The following is a 22,184-nucleotide window of genomic DNA, read 5'->3' on the forward strand; positions in this document are numbered from 1 at the left end:
ATTACAAAGCAGAACTCGTTTAAATAAACTGTTTTTTAATAAATTGAATAATAATATTGTTGAATCTATAAAATAAATAAAACATACTTAGTGCTGAAAATTACTCTCTTCGTCTTATTTTGGAAAGCTTTGCAAAGCCGGGACTTCACCTCGTTCATTTATAAAAATCAATGTCTTTAAAAAATATTTTGTGAAATCAATATCTGATCTATCATTTTATTATTTGTTGTAATGTATTCAGAAAATGACCAACCTTTCTTATCTTCGAGATAAAATGATAAGAAATTCCTTAAAAAAAGAGGAATTCAGATTGTTGGAATGATTGTCTAGTGTTGATAAATGTTATCTTTCCATTGAAATTCGTTTCATTAATTTTAGCTCAATTAAAAAAAAAAAAATGGGTGTGTCAAGCCTACGCAAGACAGAAGTGAAACTTCTAGTATTCTTCTCTCTCTCTCTTTTCATTTCATTCTCTCTTTTTTTCTGTCTATTGACATATTTATAAGTAGCATGTGATAAAAAAAATTAAAAGTTATAAAAAAAGAAAAAAAAAATTAGTTAAAGCGGGGATCGAACCTCGGTTCTTCACGACCACAGTCGTGCGCTCTGCCTGTAGACAGCGAAGATGAGTTAGGAGAGTGAGTTAAACTAGGTATATAATATTTACACCTTGCTAATGTTTTCAGTATTATTAGGGCTTTTTTATACTAATTTTCATATATTTATTGGCAGGTAGAGTAGAAATTAATATTGTTTAGCGTTTGCCAACGACCATACCATGTTGAACACACCGGTTCTCGTCCGATCACCGAAGTTAAGCAACATTGGGCGCGGTCAGTACTTGGATGGGTGACCGCTTGGGAACACCGCGTGCCGTTGGCCTATTTTTTATTTTAATTTCATGTTTTTTTTATTTTTTTATCATTACTATAATTAATAATATCATAAAATTCTTTAACTTTTCAAGTATGCTACAGGCCTAAAATATTACTTAGTGGATTGATATTATGGTCAACCATTGAAAAAAAAAATTCCTACAAACTTATTAATGTAATTACGATCTTTTTCAAGCGCGTATGTAATGATTATTTTTATCAACCTCGCACACACCTTGCTAATTTTTTCAATATTATTAGGGCTTTTTTATACTAATTTTCATATATTTATTGGCAGGTAGAATAGAAATTAATATTGTTTAACTTTTGCCAACGACCATACCATTTTGAACACACCGGTTCTCGTCCGATCACCGAAGTTAAGCAACATTGGGCGCGGTCAGTACTTGGATGGGTGACCGCTTGGGAACACCGCGTGCCGTTGGCCCATTTTTTATTTTAATTTTATGTTTTTTTTCATTTTTTTATCGTTAACATCATAAAAAATTTTATATCATTCTTTAACTTTTCAATTATGCTACAGGCCTAAAATATTACTTAGTGGATTGATATTATGGTCAACCATTAAAAAAAAAAAATTCCTTAAAAACAAAAAAATAATATTCCATGGCCGAGAATCGAACTCGGATCAACTGCTTCGAAAGCAACTATGCTGACCATTACACCACCAACGCCAGTTGTCGAGATGAGCTAAGAAGCATTTATATTTTACTTCAAAACTTTTACTACATCAAATGAACTTTAATCGGTCCCGCATTTTCGTTTCGGTCATGAGTTGGTTTTACTCCTCGAAATTGCATGACGCGCGTAAAGAAGTTTCACTTCAAAAAATTCGAAAAGTCCACACAAAAATGTTGATGATTTTTACGCTCAAACTATGTTTTCGGTCAGTCGGGAGTTTCAGAAAATACAGGAACCCAAACCCCAAAAATTCATTTGTATTAAATTAAATGAAAACAAAAAACCCTGTTTCTTAATAAAAATTACCGTCGTATTTCAAAATCAATTTCTTCATCAAGTTACCCAGCAGATATAATTAGTATTAATAGATTTAAAGAATAATAATAAATAATAAAAACATTTATTTGCCAATAGATAAATTTTACATATTTTTTAACATAAATTCTATTGACAAAAAGGTCACTGCTCAGCTATGCATTCCGGATCTCTCCTGCAGCTGGTTTTCAGCAGTGACACATAAGTAAGTACAGAGGGCGGTCCGTCTGATAGACAATCCATTGTTAACTGACCGATTGCTATCTCTAATGCACAGACGCAATGTGGGTATGCTGAAACTGTTGTACAGGTATCTTAATATAGCCTGCTCTATGGAGCTAGCAGCATTGATCCCCGGTGCACCGGACCACGTTCATGAAACTCGACGTACACGAGTGGAACACCCGTTCACAGTGGATGTTGGCTTTTGTGTAAGACAGCTCGTATGTGGAACGAGCTACCGGAATCTGTTTTTCTTCCTTCATATAATCCGGGACTTTTTGAGACCCGCATTAATAAATCTCTTCCTACAGCCCCTATCTTAACCCTCCTCAAAACGCTGCCCAATAGGGTCGTGACATAGCTCCCCTGCCTTTACAGTATACAGACAGGGGCGTTCTTGTGAGGTGTCACATAAAAATAAAAAAATAATTTAAAAACATATCAAAATTCCACCTTATTGCCCAAATTTAAAATATTTTATTTATTTTTTGTTGTTTAGACATCAAGGTTATTATTTCTTATGTTTATTATTATTCACCATTTATTGTAATTTTTTCTATAGGTACCTACTTATTTGCCTATTCTTGTGTATATTTATTTTCAGTATACTTTGTATCCTCATGACAAACCTTTGGTTCTAAATTTGTGTTGATGTCTTGTTGACAAAAATGCTACGTTGAGTAAACAAAGCTTTTTTTGTCATGTGCTTAAATTGATGCCACAAAATAAATTTTCAATATTTAATGAAGAATAAACCAATAATTTTCTTTAATACTGTTTTCACTCGGTATTCAAGTAGTAGTATTACCACGTCATGGGTTGGAATTTTTGCGATTTTTAAATGATATGGTTAATTATTTAAATTATCAAATTTCTAAAGAATATTATGCTCGTCTATTTTAAATCAGCAGAAACGGTAATATGTTCTCCGATAATAAAAAGAATTACAAATTTATTTTTGTATCAGCTGTCATTGTAATAATAATCGTAACGAATTGACTTAATTTGACGATAATTAAAAACAAACTTATGAAGTTATTAGTACAATTTCATCCATGGCTTGAAACCTTATGCTCAATCAAAATATTTTAATTGAATGTTTGGGGAATGTTGGGGAACAAAACAACACATTTTTAATGAATTATTGAACAATATTGCTATCCAGTACTTGTACTAGGTATTTGAACCTTCACAAAACACTCTAAATATATCATGACACAAAACTTTCACTTTGATTATATTTTGAAGCACACAAAAAAAATAATTGACACAAAAGACAATCAATGTGGTATTAATGTCGCATTGAAACTAGCAATAATCGTGATAACTTTTGATAATTATAAATCTGCGATAAATGACAGATAACGATTTGTCGATAACGTTTATCAGAACTCTGATAGTGACTATAATGTAATGACGATTGAATTATATTTAATTATTTTATGTATGTCTGTACCTACAATGAATTTAACTCATACATGAAAATATGGTGTTTGTATCAACAGAGTTATAATAAATATTGATGGAAGTATAATTATACCAAGAGTCGAATGACGGTGTACAACAGTATGTTATTTCAATTGATCTGCATAAGGGTAAGTATATAATATAAATTCCAAGCTGTTAATTAATACCTCCCTAATTGAGAATAATTCGTGTTTAGGGAAGGACATTATATCTACTGATTTTCTAAAATCTTTGAAATCCCTTTTGCAACGATCCAGAAAGAGCCGAGAACTTAAAAATAAGAACATTTTTTAACTGTAATAATAATAATAACTGGAATAAAATTTGACATTGCTGTGTTAAAACCAAATTAGACTGATTATTATCAGATGGATAGTTTAAAATTTTACTTAAAAATGACACCATTTTTATCCAAAAATAATTCAATGTGCACATCTGTAAAAAAGAAAAAAATTGTTTTAACACTTTAAAATTTAAAAAAAAAATTTATTCCGTTCCTATCGTATCAAAAGGAAAATGAGTGCATTTAAGGGTTAACATAATTATATTAAACATAAAATTCTTGACACGCAGGTATCGATATCCTTGCAAATTTCTCGCATACATAAGTGTTAAAAATAACTAGTTCCATTATTTTAAAAAGTTTGAAAGCAAGTTAAAAATATGTATATTTTTGTAAAAGTGTCACTAATTATTAGTGATCACCAAATATGGTGATATACGAGTATATGGTTTATAAACAATGTAAAAATATTATTTTGGACCATAGGGCTTTAGGTTAGCCACTGTTACTTTATTATGTTTATTTTTTGTTTGCCGGCATAGTAAATTATAATATTAATTTACGTCGATGGACGTAGAGGTTATTGCGTTTTACAAACGCAATAAGCTCTTGCGTTTTTGAATTGACTGCGACTCTTTTGTAATGTTCTGACATCTATCGAAAAAAGATAAAAGGACTTTTCGTTGTTCAGCGGTACAAATTTTTATCTGGAAGATTTTCCCATCAAAAAACTCACTCCTCCCATGTAAACTATATATCCGAAATCAGATCAAAACTGTTATAAAATACATGCGGAAACTTACTTCATTAAATTATGTCATCCCAACTAAACTAATTTTTGTTTATGCCCTTTTTAGGGGCTTTTCGTAGGAATTGAATAATTTATTTTTTTCTATCTTACATGCATATAACTAGACATGCCAATTAATGTCTTTATTAAGTAATTAAATAAAAATTTCCACAGAATTTAAAAAAAGCTTCCGCGAAATTATTTCCCTCCATTAGTATTACTAAACAGAAGCAGAATATACCCTAACAAACTCAAGAATGCTCATCAAGAACGCGGGATAATCGTGTCGAACCAATTATTTTATTTACAAACGAAGGAAATTGCATTAGGAAATCGAGTGAAGACTTTGAATAAAGCCAAAACTGTATTTAATACATCATACAAAATAAACGTACAGTTCTGGCATCTGTTGAAAAGCTGCTGAAGCTCGTTTCACTGGTGGTAGAAATTTGAACCAAAGGAGTTTATTGAAATTTTCTGAAATGTATTTCAGCTTCTCATCATAGATACCCCACAGGTTAACGGTTCAGACTTTTTTATCAGTAGAGTAATCAAAACCGTGAAAATTATTGTATTCAATTTTTTTTTTAAAATAGGTGAATTCAATTGAAAAGTTATTTCCTTTACTTAAGTTTTGCTTACGGAGTGAAAAATAAACTTCTAAAATCAAACCATACCTAAGTAAATAAAATAATTAAAAACCTGTTTTATAAAAACTACGTTTGTACAATTTTTTAAATGTTTTAAATTAAATTAAGAAAAAATCTATAAACCCTTACAACCTGTAATAAATTTTATTTTTTTAGTTCTTAATGGGGCAATCTTAATGAGTTACAAAACTCATTGTATGACGAGAGTAACTTACAAACATAATATGTTTGAGTTAATAGGTACAATTTCACATTGGTATTTTTACATCAAAATGATCAAGTTTCACGTACCAAACAGTAAAAAAGTAGAAAAATGGAAGTCTAGTGAACAAACAGGAAAAAACAAAAAAGGAAACAGACAGGGATATACACATAAGCAAAAAGCTGAGGTAGAAATTTACAAGAAGGTACTACTTACCCACTAATTCATTAAAAATAAATTATGCTCGATTACAAATACACGGGATAGGAAAGGGGAAAAAAAGAAACAAGACAAAATACAACACGAAAAGAATTACGTTTTTTAGTTTTTACATGTTTTAAGAAAATAATCTTTTAAAGCCTTACTTTGAATTTTTGTATACGCTGGCTGTTTTTATACATATCTGGAAGAAAGTTATAGAGTGTGAAGGCAATACAGTTAAGCGATTTTATCCCATATTTTGTATTGTTAGAAGAATGAAGATTTTATTGATATTCCGAGTATTGTGGTTATGGATAGATGTCTTGATTGTAAAGTAGCTGATGTTAGTGTATCGAACATTAACAATTATTTTATTGCATTTAATTTTAATTGCGACTAAAGTTGGACAACTGCAAATTTGATGACCCCTTTTTCCAAATCATAATATTCACGAGTTGAAAAATCTATCAACCAGGCGGCAAAAAGACTGAATCTAACCTGAAACAGCTCGATAACCCTATTTTCTAAAACGAAATCAAAATATTGACAAAACCAGTCGCTGGGCGAAATTATTACTGGCACTAAAAATACCTGCCTTTTTTGAAAACGTAAACAGGTTTTTGCAAGCTGACGTCACACACAAACGCAGGTAGAAGACATTATAAATAGGCCATTTAAACGAAATATGGGAGCAGTCAAATTTAAAAAATTAACACGAGTGGACGGAACACCTCCAGTTAAAACGCGATCTGTTAACTATAATTTAAAAAATTATAAATTCCCGAGTAACTGAAATCTGTAGTCGCTTCTGTTCCTCCATCACGGCACAATCATTTTAAAGATTAAAACTATTTGCAACGAGCTTTTTATGGCCAGCACTATATGAGCAGAGCCAGATGCATCTGTCATCATTACAATAATGGGGCGTCTCCTTGTGCCGGCTCTTACAATCAAATGACCATGCCGCCGCTGAATTCTTGCGATTGAACCGACCACAAATGCTGTCAACCTAAAGGCTGACGAATACTTGCTGGCTACCGACTGAACTTTCCACTGCCGCTGATCACCTAGAGGCTGGTCCCTGCTGCATTGATGTTGACAACCTAGAGACTGATGAATTCCTCCTTGCTACCGACTGAACCGGCCACAGATGCTGACAACCTAAAAGCTGACAAATTCCTCCTGGCTACTGACTGAACCGGCCCCATATGCTGACAACCTAAAGGCTGACGAATATCTGCTGGCTACCGACTGAACTTTCCACAGCCGCTGATCACCTAGAGGCTGGCCAGTCCCTGCTGCATTGATGCTGACAACCTAGAGGCTGATGAATTCCTCCTTGCTACCGACTAAACCGGCCACAGATGCTGACAACCTAAAGGCTGACGAATACCTGCTGGCTACCGACTGAACTACCCACTGCCTCTGATTACCTAGAGGCTGGCCAATCCCTGCTGCATTGATGCTGACAACCTAGATGCTGATGAATTCCTCCTGGCTACCGACTGAACCAGCCACAGATGCTGAAAACCTAGAGGCTGGCCAATTCTTCCTGGCTACCGAGTGAATAAGCCATTGATGCTGAAAACCGAGAGGCTGGCCAATTCTTCCTGGCTACCGACTGAATAAGCCATTGATGCTGAAAACCTAGAAGCCGGCCAATTCTTCCTGGCTACCGACTGAATAAGCCGTTGATGCTGAAAACCTAGAAGCCGGCCAATTCTTCCTGGCTACCAACTGAATTAGCCATTGACGCTGAAAACCTAGAAGCCGGCCAATTCTTCCTGGCTACTAACTGAATTAGTCATTGACGCTGAAATCCTAGAAACCGGCCGATTCTTCCTGGCTACCAACTGAATTAGTCATTGACGCTGAAAACCTAGAGTCTGGCCAATCTTTCCTGGCTACCGACTGAATTAGCCATTGATGCTGAGAATCTAGAAGCCAGCCAATTCTTCCTGGCTACCTACTGAATTAGCCATTGATGCTTAAAAACTAGAGGTTGGCTAATTTTTCCTGGCTACCGACTGAATTAGCCATTGTGTAACATTAATATTAATGATGGATCTAACGATTGTGACATTATTTGGTAATTACCAAATATAATAATCTAGTCATCTACGCACACGCACTGAACACAATGTATGTAGGTAGAGATGAGGTCTGATAAGGAAGTTAAATAATAGAAGGTTTTAAATAACAACAGACGCTAATTTATTAAATAACAATTATTAAAATACTTGATCAATAAAAATAAACATGAGACTCTAATAAACATCTTATCTCCGGGCGTGTCAAGAATGTACGTAAGTTTAACGCCATCTTGATAAAAATATGACTAAGAGCAGGTAACATTATTAATTTAAAACATTAACAATCTTGTAAGGAATGTCTGAGCGGGCGCCAGCGTAGTATAAAATAACTACGCAAGAAGTGAAATAAGTAATCCCTCTTAGAATGATAAGTTACATGATTAAAAAGTTAAAAGAGAAAAAGACCTTTTGTAACTTGCAAAGTAGTCCCTCATTGTTCCAGTGTCGCACGAACCACACCGTAGTCCCCTGAGTCCAGCCAGCAACTGAGCTCGACTAAGTGCGCTCCGGACCAATAGCTCGAAACAGTAGTGCCAACCGGAGAAAATTGACCAATGTTTATTCTAATCGGGTAGGAACTGCGCCGCCCAGAAGTAAGCACTGCTACATTACCCCCCTTCCAAAGGAAAAAAAATTTTCCGCACGATAAATTTTTTTTTGATTTTCTTCTCATGCCTCCAAATCCAAGTCCAATAAGTGGTAAAGAGTCCAAAATGCAGATCATGCCTTAGAAGAAGAATCCAGCACGTTCTGTAGAAGTCCGTGATGTACTCGCTGAGCAAGGATTGAAGCGCCAACACCAAGGAAGTAGAAGGAAGAATTCTCGCTGATGGAATATCTGAATGACCCTCTTCTGACAGCAGTGAAGAAGATTGAACTTGCTTGGCGAAGATAATGAGCCCCGATAATTGTATCACCATTTACCAATGTTGACAACCAAGGCAATCTTGAGAAGCTGCACCCCCTTTCTGATAGCAGTGAACGGCCAGGTAGTATCCTATTAAACTCTTCCCGTAGAAGAATGTTGCTTCCCTGAAGGCTCGATCTTGAACAAAATTGCTTCCTCGAAGAATTGATAAAAGTTTGTAAATCTTGAAATTTTGTATAAGCTTGAGTTATCTTGACGTGAAGAACCGAAGAGTGATGAAGGCGACTGACTTTCTTGAGGCAAGTGAAAAGAAAGGTATGCTATGCTTGACAAAATGGTTTACTGAGCAAGGAATTTAACAACTACTGAACTGTAAACAAAAACTTGAATAAAATAACAAATGAAAAGATAAACTGTAATAAAGACTTACAAAATTTTTATTAAAAAATTTATAAAACAAGTCTAGCTAAAAGAGTGAAAGCTGAGCGCCCAACAAAAAATTAAATTTGAAGCTAAAAGACACTATAAAATGAAAATAATAAAGTCTAAACCCAATTTGAAGTTACTGCCCTCTGCGAGCAGAGATGAAAAATTATAAAATTATCCCAGAAACAAACCCAAATTCATTATAAGATAAAAGTGAACGGCTCAAACAGAACCATATATTGAAGATACAAAATTGACAAAAATACAGCTAAATCCAAATGAAATTGATGCGATTTGTCTTGAGCTCAGAGAGAAGCCACACCAATTGCATGTGAAAACGCATCGTATTTGTTAAAAAAAAATGTAAAAAAAGAACTCATTTACATTCTTAATAATATGAACAAATATCATTTTAATAATAAATCAAGCCAAGGACATTATGAGCAAATAAAAGTAAAAAAAAAACGCGAAAGGATGCAATTTTTAAATGTTAATAATATGTTTATGTAATTCTCAAATAATATGAGCGAGTGAAAACTCACAAAATTCCAAAATAAATTAATTATTAAATTAATTATTATGACATAACATTTTTAAAAAAATATTTGAAAAGTGTATTAAACAATGACTAAATCAAAGAAAACACCATGCCAATGGTTTCCTAAAACCAGAGAAAAATAGAACGTTATGAGCATCTGAGGCTATCGCGGAAAACTGCATGAAGTATTTTCTAAATTATTGAATTAAAATAGTCAACCAACACCAAGGCAAACTAAGGTACTATTGAACAACATTTGAAGAACAACCATGCACACAATTAAAATGACACGAGGACCGAACTCGGTACAGAACTGTTAAAACGAAATACAGCTTCGTAAATGCCATAATTGAAATACAGTATGTCCCTCTAGAAAGGACTAACCGTACCTCAAAACAAATTGCCATCACGGACTTAGTTCATTAAAGAACAATTAGTATAATCTCACAAAGTAAAATCAGCTATTAAAAGATCCCTCGAACAGAAAAATAGCACAAAAACAGTGGCCAACTGAGATTGTGAACTTCACTGCCCTAGGATAACGCATAAAATGATACAATGGATTCAAATCGTGAGATTACAAAATAGTCAATACAATATGATTGCACTTAAATCCAAAGAAAAAAAATGGATTCAATGCGTGAGATTAAAAAAACGTCAATCCCCCGCGTTGAATCGGAATGGACAAATTACTCCCCAAAACACATACTACACATGTACACAAGGACAAAGCAAAACTTATACAAAAATACACTCAATGTGAAGACACAAAAATACTAGTCATGTCCTCACAATGAGAGAACACAAAGAAAAATTGCAAACCTGAGGGCAAGGCAAGCAATAACCTAATTTATAACAAGAGAAAAGGGATTAATTCCCAAATAAAAATATAACGATTACAACAGAAGAAAAAATAGTTCATCAATTAACCCACCCCGAGATCAGTTAGCTTCTTCTAACTTGATTATATCCTTAACATGAAAAAAAGTTCCCACGGGTTTCCCTGTCATATCCGCTAATTGATAAGCAACCGGCGATATTTTGCAAATAATTTTACTACGTATAAATTTGGGGGCTAATTTTGCTGAAAAGTATCTACCAGCGTCTGACAAAGCAAAGGACCTTCTCCAGACAATGTCCCCAACCTCATATTGAACGTCCCTACGACGCAGATTATATTGAACCTTATTACGTTCGTATGATTGTCTTAAGGACGTGCGAACTTGGGAGAAAATGTCATTTAATTCATGTAAATCAGATGCCCACGAATCGCGTTTTGAGAATCTAATGTCTTCCGCGTTGAAGTCTACCCCTTTGTAGTCATTTCCAGAAATTACAATCTCTCTACCAAAATTAAGGAAGAACGGTGTATAGCCTGTGACTTCATGAACAGCCGTGTTTATAGCCAGTTCAATTTCAGGTAGATGGCACGCCCAAGATCTGTGATCAGATCCCACAAAAGAACCCAGGGCTGCTACCAAGACCTTGTTTACATGCTCAACAGGATTGTTCTGCGGGTGATATCTGCAATTATAAAACAAGTGACGGATATGAAATTTATTGGCCAGCGCTTTCATGTCACGCGATATATATTGTGGGCCATTATCCAAAACAATCGTATCTGGAACACCGAATTTATAAAAGATATCATTTTCCGAAATTTCCGCAATAACACTACCCGTTGCTTTCCTAAGTGGAAAAAGTCTAGTATACTTCGTAAAGAAATCAGAAACCACTAAAAGGTAAGTATAACCTTTTTTGTAAGAATTAGGGTAAGGACCTAATAGATCTGTCGCAATCATTTGCCACGGCCTTTGCACAAGTTTCGGGTCACCCATCAAACCAGGAGGCAGTAAGTTAGAACTTTTATAACCTAAACAAGTATGACATTTACTTACAAATGACTTCACATCAGCTGCCATTTTTGGCCAGTAATATTTAAGTTTAATCCTATTTAACGTTTTTAAGATGCCAAAATGTGCACAAGAAGGCGGAACGTGATTTTGAATAATGACGTTTTTCCTACACTCTTTTGGGAGAACTTCTTTCCAGTCATAAGACCTGTGTAGAGCCTCCATGCTCTGAATGTGTTTGAAGATGACACCATTGCAAACTTTAAACGCTTGAAATTTTTCCGGATTAGCCAAAATTTTCTCTTTCAAACTTAAGTACCAACGGTCGGAAGTGGAAAAGGGCTGATTAATTAAGTCAACATGTAAAGGGTCACGAGACAGTGCGTCCGGAACAATGTTGTCTTTACCGCTCCTATGTATTATTTCAAAGTTGAACTGCTGTAGTCTAACCGCCCACCGCGCTAATCTACCCGACGGAGACTTTAAGTTCGTAAGCCATTTTAGACTATAGTGATCAGTGATAACCTTGACAGGAATAGGCGAACCTTCAATATAACCCCTAAATTTCACTAGTGCAAAGATCATAGCATTTAACTCCTTCTCGATTGTGGAGTGATTTTTCTCCTGTGCAGATAGTGATCTGGAAATAAAGGAAATAGGGTGTTCTATACCATTAACGTCAGATTGAGAAAGGACCGCCCCCAAACCGGTGTTCGATGCATCGCAACTAATTGTAAAGGGTTTACTAAAGTCGGGACAAGCAAGAACAGGAGCCTTGACCAGAATATTCTTTAATTTAGTAAAGGCAGCATCAGCCTGTACATTCCATACAAACTTTTTACCAGCAAACTCCTTTTTGGTTAAATTATGCAAAGGTGCTGCAATTAAAGAAAAATTTAAAATGAACCTTTTGTACCAAGAAAGTATACCGATAAACCTACGCAAGCTTTTTTGCGACGTTGGAATGGGGAAGTCAACGATTGCTTTTACTTTTTCCGGGTCAGTTCTCAAACCATCCTTATCAATCACGAAACCTAGGTATTTAAGGGAATCACGACAAAAGACTGACTTCTTTACGTTAATTGTCAAACCCGCAGCTTGTAACTTTTGTTTAACCCGTCTTAAAAGATCAATGTGTTTTTCAAAGGTAGAGCTAATGATAATTATGTCATCTAGATAACAAAAGACCTCCCTATCGAACTCCGGACCCAAAACCTTGTCCATTAGCCTCATCATCCGAGAACTCGCACCATGAAGACCAAAAGGCATAGTTACAAAGTGGAAGAGGCCTCGTTTAGGGATAGTAAATGCGGTTTTCTCTTTAGAATCTTCCTCTAACGGGATTTGAAAAAAAGCATCATTAAGGTCTAAAGTTGATAGATAACGTGCTCCTCCGAGACTATTTAAGATATGAGATATCAACGGTAGACTATAAGCGTCCCGCCGCGAGACCGCGTTGAGTTTTCTACTATCCAAGCAAAGTCTAAAAGAACCATTTTTCTTGGGCACTAAAACAATAGGATTATTCCACGAGCTATTGCTGGGTTTTACTACTCCCAGATTTAATAGTCTGTCAAGTTCTCTGTGAGCTTCCGGCAATAAATGAGGAGATATCGGATAAACACGTTGCTTAATAGGTTGACAATCACCCGTGTGAATGACATGTTTTTCAAGAGACGTTCTACCCAAACGATTTCCAGAAAAGGCTTCAAATTCATGTATAACGTTATTTAAGATTCATTGTTGAGATGAATCTAAATTCTCAAAGCTATCCAGTCCTCTTACCTCAGACACGCAACTTTTGTCAGAGTCAATAGTCATTAATTTAGTTAACTTGGGACAAATGTTAAAGACTTTCCAAAAGTCGCAACCAAGGATGATGTTAGATTTTATATCTGGCATAACTACAAAATTAAAAATTTTCTTAACGTTACCAAGAACTACCGGAACCGCAATTTTGTGAACGCACTCCACAGTATGACCCGTAGCAGAAGTGAGTGAAAATTTTTTCTTAAGATCAGAAAGATTTAACCCTAGTTTTAAAAATTGACGATGAAAAGTATTACCAATAATTGAGATATGCGAACCAGAGTCAAGAAGGCCAGAAAAGTTTGTACCCAGAACCTGGAAAATGATGTGTGGACGGCCATCCCTTTTAGCCGCACTCACCACCTTCGAAGTCCAAAGGTTCTCGAAGAAAGTTCTGGTTTCCGACAGCACAGCAAGCCGATGCCTGGCGGTGATGTCAGCGAACGGTGTCGACTTGCCGCTCGCAGACAAGACCCCCAGGACATCTAGTTTTTTGCCTACTGGCAGTTGCATGAAGGCGCCTTCACCCCAGGACGGCCACAGCGGAAACATCTCACCTCCCTAGAACTCATATTTGACGGGCTACGTTTATTGAAATCAAAAGATTGACGATGATTCCTGAAATTGGGATTATTCTGAGACATTCTGTTGTTCCCTCTGCTAAATGCATTATTTGAGGAGGAATGAGAAACATTATTATAATTAACAGTATTTGCATTTGGCGGGGAAGGTCTGGAATCAGACCGACTGTCTGCTAGTTCAATCATCTTTCCCAATCTTTTAAGACAATTAATGTCCGAGATGACAGAGAGCGATAATTTTTAATGTATCTCGGTAACATATTACATAGCAATATCTCCAGAATTTCGTCATCTGGTAATTTTGACGTCAATTGATTGTTTAAAGTCAAAACACGAGTTATGAATGAACCCAGGTTCTCTTTTTGATGCTGGTACGTGGCTCTGATCTGAGCAACTAAACGTCTTTCATGGTTCAGTAACTCAAATTCTTCCTTTAGAACATTTACAATATCCGTCCATGACTTAAATGAAGGACGGTTGACTCTAAACCAGTCTAGAGCATGACCTGTAAAAAGTTCCACCGCAGACGAAAAAAGAGAAGCTGTACTTACGTTCCGAGATATAGACAAATCGTTGACCCGTTCAATGAAATTATGTACGTTCCCAGTACCGTCGAAGGTTAAGTTCCATTTGTAAACCGGAACCGTGTTAGACGCGACCGCCGAATTTGCCGAAGTAGTGCCATCCTCTGGTTTAGACATGATTAACGCACGACTTCTTGTTAAAATGGTCGAATCCGTCATACCTAACTAACAGGGTAGGTAGAAAAAAATTATTAGAACATGCAAGCATACAACAACAACAATCGCCCCAAAACACAAAAAAAAATAACATAAAATAAGTGTGACGTCAGCGTACTAACGAACACGATAATGATAAGACGAAAAATGTCATGAGTTGTGCCGGATAACAAAGCTGCGTAAAATAAAAATTAATAAAAACCTCGGTGACACGATGTAAAATCGAACAACACCCGAACATCTACGATGCAACACGAAAGGTCTTTTCAAGGGATAATACAAGAAATTCATTAAAAAAATCAGACATCTCAATACAAGATTAAAACAAGGAAAGAAAAAAAATACTGCATTATTATTTAGTCAAAATTAGGTTCTCCCACAAGGGCTGCCATTTGTAACATTATTGCCAATGGATGCGTGATGAAAAGATTAATTGTATAAATTAATGATGAATCTAACGATTGTGACATTAATTAGTTTTTTTTTTTTTTTTTTATTTGTCTAAAGATTACATACAATATTATTTATACCCGCTAAGCTACTGCAAGTAGCTTGTCAGCAGGTGATTAGTTGCACCTATAATAATAGTATAGTACATAAAATTAAAATAATCATCAACGCTTTAGCGTAGTAATACATACATTTCTACAAAAAAACCAAAAAAAATATAAATAAAAAATTTTGTAATACCTTAAATTTGAAAATACAGAAACAGTGTTGTGGGGAAAAAAAACAGTTATTATTTTTCGGAATAACTTATTGAGTAAAAAATGGGTTAAAATTATTATTACTAATTTAAAATTATTATTACTAAATTATTACTAATTTCCTGGGTTCGAGTCCCAGATGTGACCGTTTCCTTTTCTGATTTTTCTGTTTCAGATTTTCGTTTGAAAAAATCACTAATATTGTCTTCAGTATTTAAATATTTAAAAAAAACAGTCTTAATACATGAGGTTACTCCTTAGTAGCCATGATTTTAATATTAAAGAGAATTTACTAATGGAGCAATTTTCTTTTAATTCATATGGCAATTTGTTAAAAATTAAAGGTATTGTGTATTCAAGAGTTCTTTGACCATATTTGTTTTGAAACACAGGTACTTTCATTCCTTTATTTTGTATGAAACGTGTATTGTGTACATGATCCACCATTGTTTTATACGGACTGTCAGATATATGCTGTAATACAATTTTTTGCCACATAAGGGCACGAATCGGTAATACATTTATTGATTTATACATAATACTAATGTCTCTCCTCTGGTTATAAACGGTTTTGCTTACTAACAACTTTACCATGGCATTTTGAATCATTTGTACATGTTTTATGTTGGTTTTGCACGATTGACCCCATGAAGTTATCCCATATCTTACGGTAGATTCTGCAAGAGACAGATAAATCAATTTCATAGTTTTTAAAGGCACAAAATATTTTATTTTATACAGTCTTCCTACAATAGACCGAAGGCGCTTACACAGTTTTGAAATGTGTACATCCCACTTCATGTTACAATCTACTGTAACTCCTAGATAGACATAGTGGTTAACCAGTTCGATATTTGTACACGCACAGGGCTGTGTGATATTGTTGTGAATGCAGTCAAAAGAGTGAGATATGATTAGAGGTGCCTCGCTATACTTGGCATGTGGTGATCTTATATGCATCAGTTTTGTTTTTTTAGAATTAATTAGTAAACCATAATCATGTGACCACCTTAATAAAGAAATAAAGTCTTGCTGCAACAATTTCATTGCAATAGATAAATTTTCATGGGATATGACAAGTGCAGTATCATCAGCGTATACATAATATTTAACAAACGAAAAAATTTTTGTCATAAGAGATACAAAGATAATATAAAATGTTGGTCCCAAAATTGACCCCTGTGGAACTCCAGTTTTGACATTTTTTATTTCACTAAATTTATCTGATATTTTTACCTTGATTTGGCGGTTGGTTAAAAAGTTTTTGAATAGTTTGAGTGTATTTCCTCTTACCCCTATTGCCTCCAAAATATTTAACAATTTCGTCGTATCTATAGTATCAAATGCCTTAGAATTGTCTATGAACAGTACCAAAACATGTCTTTTGTTATTCAATTCATTATTTATAAAATTAGTAAAATCCTGTAGTAACATTTCGGTACTTTTTTTTTTTTGGAAACCATATTGATTGGGATCTATTATAGAAAAGAAGTCCAAGTATTTAGTTAGTTTTAAAGATAAGTATTTTTCGAGAATCTTTTCTATAGCTGGTAGTATACTAATCGGTCTATAGTTTCCTATATCGGTATGTTTTCCACTTTTGTAAATAGGTCTGACAATACTACACTTCAGCTCATCCGGTATTACAGCCTGAGTTAAAATTATGTTAATTAGATGTGTTAATATAGGGCCTAGGATATCTATGTGTCTTTTTATGTCAAACATTCGTATGTTGTCTATGCCAGGAGACTTTGAATTTTTGAGGAGCTTCACTATGCTCACTATGTCTGCGAGTGACGCTCGTGGTATATATAAGCTATGTTGCAATTCTAGCGGGACGATATTTGATGCCCTAAAATCACATTTGTGTACCATTGAAGAAATGCTGTCTGAAAAATAGTTTACAAATTGGTTTGTCACAATTTCCACTGATTGATCTTTTAGCATATATCTAGATATAACATCATCACAGTTACTCTTTGTGTTACGTCCTAGAATTTTATTTATTTCATCCCAGGTTTTTTTGCTGTCTGTAAAATGATGCTTAAATCTATCATTATAAAATGCCGTTTTATTTTTGATTATTAATTTGGTGACATAATTACGAAATGATTTATATTGTTTTTCATAAATTGTATTTGTTGGTGAATTTTTCCATCGTTTAAATAAAAAATCTTTTTTTTTAATATGTGATAAAATATCTTCGGTCATCCATTCTTTTATTATCCAAGGTCGAGCTTTAGGTTTGACATCTATAATTAATCTACTATTTTCATACAATTCGTTAAAATTGGATTTTATTTGATTATATAAATTAGTGCAATCGTTTGTCTGTAGTAAAGCACTCCAGTTATAATTTCTAATAGAGCAATCTATACGTTTTTGGGATAAAATTGAGACCTGCCGTACTTCATTTACAATACGTTTATTCATTTTATAATATGGAATGCTCACACCTGTTGTAAAGTGATCAGCAATAATGAAGTCACATACACAAGCACGTAGCATGTCCGTGTCTTTGTGCTTATTAATATACCTAACAAATATATGATCCAGGCACGTACGTGTCACTTTACCTTTAGCTATGGCTTCCCTCATAACGTCACTGATACATTTAGTAAAATAATTATTTGAAAGAGTGTTTTCATAGTTGATCGTTATAGCGTCAATATAATTTAGCAAATCAATATTTATATCACCAAATATTAACATATTTTCATTACGGTTCGAATGTTTGGTTAGTAATGAAGAAAGCTCATTTATAAAAGATTGTTTACTAAGATTTGGTGGTCTATAAATAGCAAGAACATTAAGTGTTGTATTATTAGGTAATGTTATTAGGCATGAGATATTTTCGAAAAACATTGTTTCATATGTATTTTGTGTAAAAATTAAAGTATCCCGGATATATAAGCTTATAACCCCTCCCGATTTGGATGTGCGACAGTAACTGATGCTATTATAACCTGGAATTTCGAAAAGACAAGTTTGTTCACTTTTTATAGATGTTTCACATAACATTAATAAATCTATATTTTTCCAACAATTTTGGAGGTTAGCATGTAAAACATCCCAATATTTAGAGATTGATCGTATATTAACTTGCACACATATAAAACTTCCCACTTCACTGTTTTTTTCTACCATTTCTTCCGTCCATTGGTCTAACCTATTAGTTCTCTTAAAGTCAACATCATAGTCTTCATCTATGTAGTTAGACGCCATAGCTGATCGTGGAGAAATCCCTCGAAAGCGCTGCTAGGTATGCTGGGCAGTTCTCCCTGTCTCCGGTAGGATGAGTGGCGGGCTTTCCAAATCTGATGCAGGTGGCGCAAACTGCCTTCGCAGCAGTATTTGGGCAACTTTCGCGGGAGTGACCATCCTGGCCACAGTGACCACATCTTGTTTGATCTTTACAGAACTTGAAAGAGTGACCGATCATTTGGCACTTGGAACATACTGTGAGGCCAATAAAATCACCATACCAAATACAATAATCTAGTCATCTACGCACACGCACTGAACACAATGTATGTAGGTAGAGATGAGGTCTGATAAGGAAGTTAAATAATAGAAGGTTTTAAATAACAACAGACGCTAATTTATTAAATAACAATTATTAAAATACTTGATCAATAAAAATAAACATGAGACTCTAATAAACATCTTATCTCCGGGCGTGTCAAGAATGTACGTAAGTTTAACGCCATCTTGATAAAAATATGACTAAGAGCAGGTAACATTATTAATTTAAAACATTAACAATCTTGTAAGGAATGTCTGAGCGGGCGCCAGCGTAGTATAAAATAACTACCCAAGAAGTTAAATAAGTAATCCCTCTTAGAATGATAAGTTACATGATTAAAAAGTTAAAAGAGAAAAAGACCTTTCGTGACTTGCAAAGTAGTCCCTCATTGTTCCAGTGTCGCACGAACCACACCGTAGTCCCCTGAGTACAGCCAGCAACTGAGCTCGACTAAGTGCGCTCCGGACCAATAGCTCGAAACAGTAGTGCCAACCGGAGAAAATTGACCAATGTTTATTCTAATCGGGTAGGAACTGCGCCGCCCAGAATTAAGCACTGCTACAATTGATGCTGAAGCCTAGAGGCTGGCTGATTCCCGCTGGCCACCAATTGAACTGGCCACTGCTCCAGCAGTCGCCTACGCCATTTGCTGTATCGTATGGCGCGATGATGCACAACGTTAATTAATCTGAAACTATCGCTGAAAAAAATCCGATTGTCTCAGTTTTCTATCTGTGTTTTAAATCTCAGTTGTATTGAAGTATATATAACTATTTCTTTTGAATTGGGATGGCTGTAAAAAATAGGAAGTACCTATAAGCTACACCCCTTTGTACGTTCTGTATACCAGTACAATACTTGTAATTAAAATGTGAATTTTGATTTGAATCGTCTTTCTTTTATTATGGTTTGGATAGAACACCTCACGGTGTTTTACTTAAACATTACCCAGGTTGAGGACTGATGTGTGCCGGTGCTTATTATTTACAGTCTTTTCTTGTGCAGGCAAACACGTCCCGTACAGTTAGTGTGCGTTGATTGTTGGGTAATTTGTAGGATGGCGCTCGTGATTTCATGTTTGAGAAGGACTGTGATTGGAAGGATACACATAATTGAATAGATGTCCTTGACATGCGTGCCCCATGGAAGACCAAGAACATTTTTTAGAGCTCGGTTTTGGACCACCTGCAGGTCAGATATCAGTTTCTTCGATGCAAAGCCCCAGATATAGCAGAGATAGGATAGGTGTGAATATACCATAATAAATTTATTTTAATAACTTTATTTTTCTTAATCATTTTATGAGTTCAAATTTTTTTCACATAAATCCCTACAGGGCTATTTTTGCTTTGCTATTTACAGATATTCTTAATTTTATCTTTGGTTTTTTATATGTTAATAATAATTTCATTGGAAATCAAGTTTTTTATTTTGTAATATGTAGTCATATTCTCAATTTGAAACACATTTTACCTTTAAATACATTCCCTTGCATCTACTTTGTACGTCATCTTTATGTTAAGTAATTTACATATTATATTACATGCATACATTTTTAATCTCTGTACTAATTACAGGATAGCACTGTTAACTTTTTTATTTACATATGTAGGATCTCGGTAGTGTGAAAATGAAAGATAATGATGGTGTTGTGTCACAGTGTTTATTTTGAGTCAGTATAATTGCGCAGTTGGGAGATGGCTCTGTGAGACTGGTCTGCAGATGAGCGGGAGCGGGACGATGCCGCGGGGTCGAGGCGCAGACTAACGTTATGTCAAGTCAGACTTTTGAATGGAATGATGATATACTTAGGTCTTCCTCCGTTTATATAGGTACTGATTCCTTGGTTCTCGTCTTCCACGGGTTGGAGCAGCGTCTGGACATCGAACCCGCAGGACCGCTGACTGAGTTCATCGTATGAACGTTTTGCATCACCCTACATTCCTTCCATTCGCATTATCAGCAGTTTATGTATCAAATGTCGATATTTTAATTGATGTTTCGTAAGTCTGATTGTTGATTTAGCTTTTTTTTAGCAGCGGTGACGCGGCTGCTAAACATATATTTTGTTCTTAATTTGTATTTTCTATTATTTGCTGTTATACGCTCTCATAACAGCTGTTTATTACTTTTCAACTTGAAATATTTTACACCTACCTATAAGCATTTTTACTGTATACCTCATCTATCTTAAGTAAACTTATTTGTTTGATCCCAATATTGTATATTAGTTAAATATGATCTCAATTTGATTTGTTATTTATTCATGTTTCTCATACTATAATTATCATGTGTAAAAGCCAAAAGGCGTTAATTATATAAATGTGTTATTGTTAAACACATAAATGGGAAATCACATAAGACTTTCAAACTGCTCCTAACCATCTGGAGCCAGTGAGTACTGTGGGCCATACTTGGTTATTCGGTTATTCGGTTATTTGGTTATACCATACTTGGTTATTCGGATCTGGTCACCAAACACGGCCAAAGACATTTCAAGCAACGTTTAAATTCTAAATGGTGGTCTTAAACCAGGGCGATACCAACAGTATCTTCCAATGGAACGTGTCGCAACTATGCAATATATTATTCAAATGAGAAATTTGAGAAATAATACAATTAATCAAATAAAATCTACTCGGGCACGCCGAGATCTGAACCCGCATCCTATGGCTTGCTAGTCGAGAGCAGTAGTAGTTTTCTCCAAAGCACGTTTGTGCGGTGAGACCCGTATTTATTTAAGACAGACATTCATTATAATAGTATCAGCCAATTATAAACAGTGCGCCATCAAAATCCACGCGATTGAAAAATCCGGTCGAAGATCAACCCGATATTCCTATTTTGTGCCTTGTAGAATCACCACAAAATGCTTCTTAGAAAAAATCACAACAAAAAAAAATGCAAACATATGCCAAATTAACACTAGCCTATTACGCCACGACGTATAGCATTTAAGGCCACGTTACCTCTGGAGATTGACGGATGTCACCGAGATTGTCCAAGATCTGTCGTTCGCTGCGATGCGGCGCGGCCGGCCGGTCAGATTTTGCACGATACGGATGCAAGTTTTTTTTCTTTATTCAGTGTTTTTATTGATTTTTACAGTTTTTAGGTGTGTTAAAACTACCAAGCTAGGCACATGCCCGTGTTATGGTGGTTGATTAAATTTACAGTACAAAAAATAATACATCAAGTATGAAATAAAGAAGAAATTAAAATAATATAAAAAGGATACAATTTAAATAAAATAAAGAGTATAAAGCTTAAGATAGTGATATATTTGATAGATATATTTGTAAAAAACATTAAAATAATTTGAAGGAATGTATCAAA

General features: G+C 34.8%; 2 non-coding genes across 2 annotated transcripts; both read left to right on the plus strand.

The window, feature by feature from the left end:
• Window positions 1-763: 763 nt before the first annotated feature.
• LOC149425802 (5S ribosomal RNA) lies at window positions 764-882 on the plus strand. The gene has a single exon (XR_016304656.1). It is a non-coding gene; the product is annotated as a 5S ribosomal RNA (ribosomal RNA).
• Window positions 883-1,204: 322 nt separating this feature from the next.
• On the plus strand, window positions 1,205-1,323 carry LOC149425803 (5S ribosomal RNA). The gene has a single exon (XR_016304688.1). It is a non-coding gene; the product is annotated as a 5S ribosomal RNA (ribosomal RNA).
• The last annotated feature ends 20,861 nt before the right edge of the window (window positions 1,324-22,184 follow it).

This window comes from Hesperophylax consimilis, chromosome 2, assembly GCF_061612785.1.
Source record: "Hesperophylax consimilis isolate HC1 chromosome 2, BYU_Hcon_1.0, whole genome shotgun sequence".
Classification (NCBI taxonomy): Eukaryota; Metazoa; Arthropoda; class Insecta; order Trichoptera; family Limnephilidae; genus Hesperophylax; species Hesperophylax consimilis.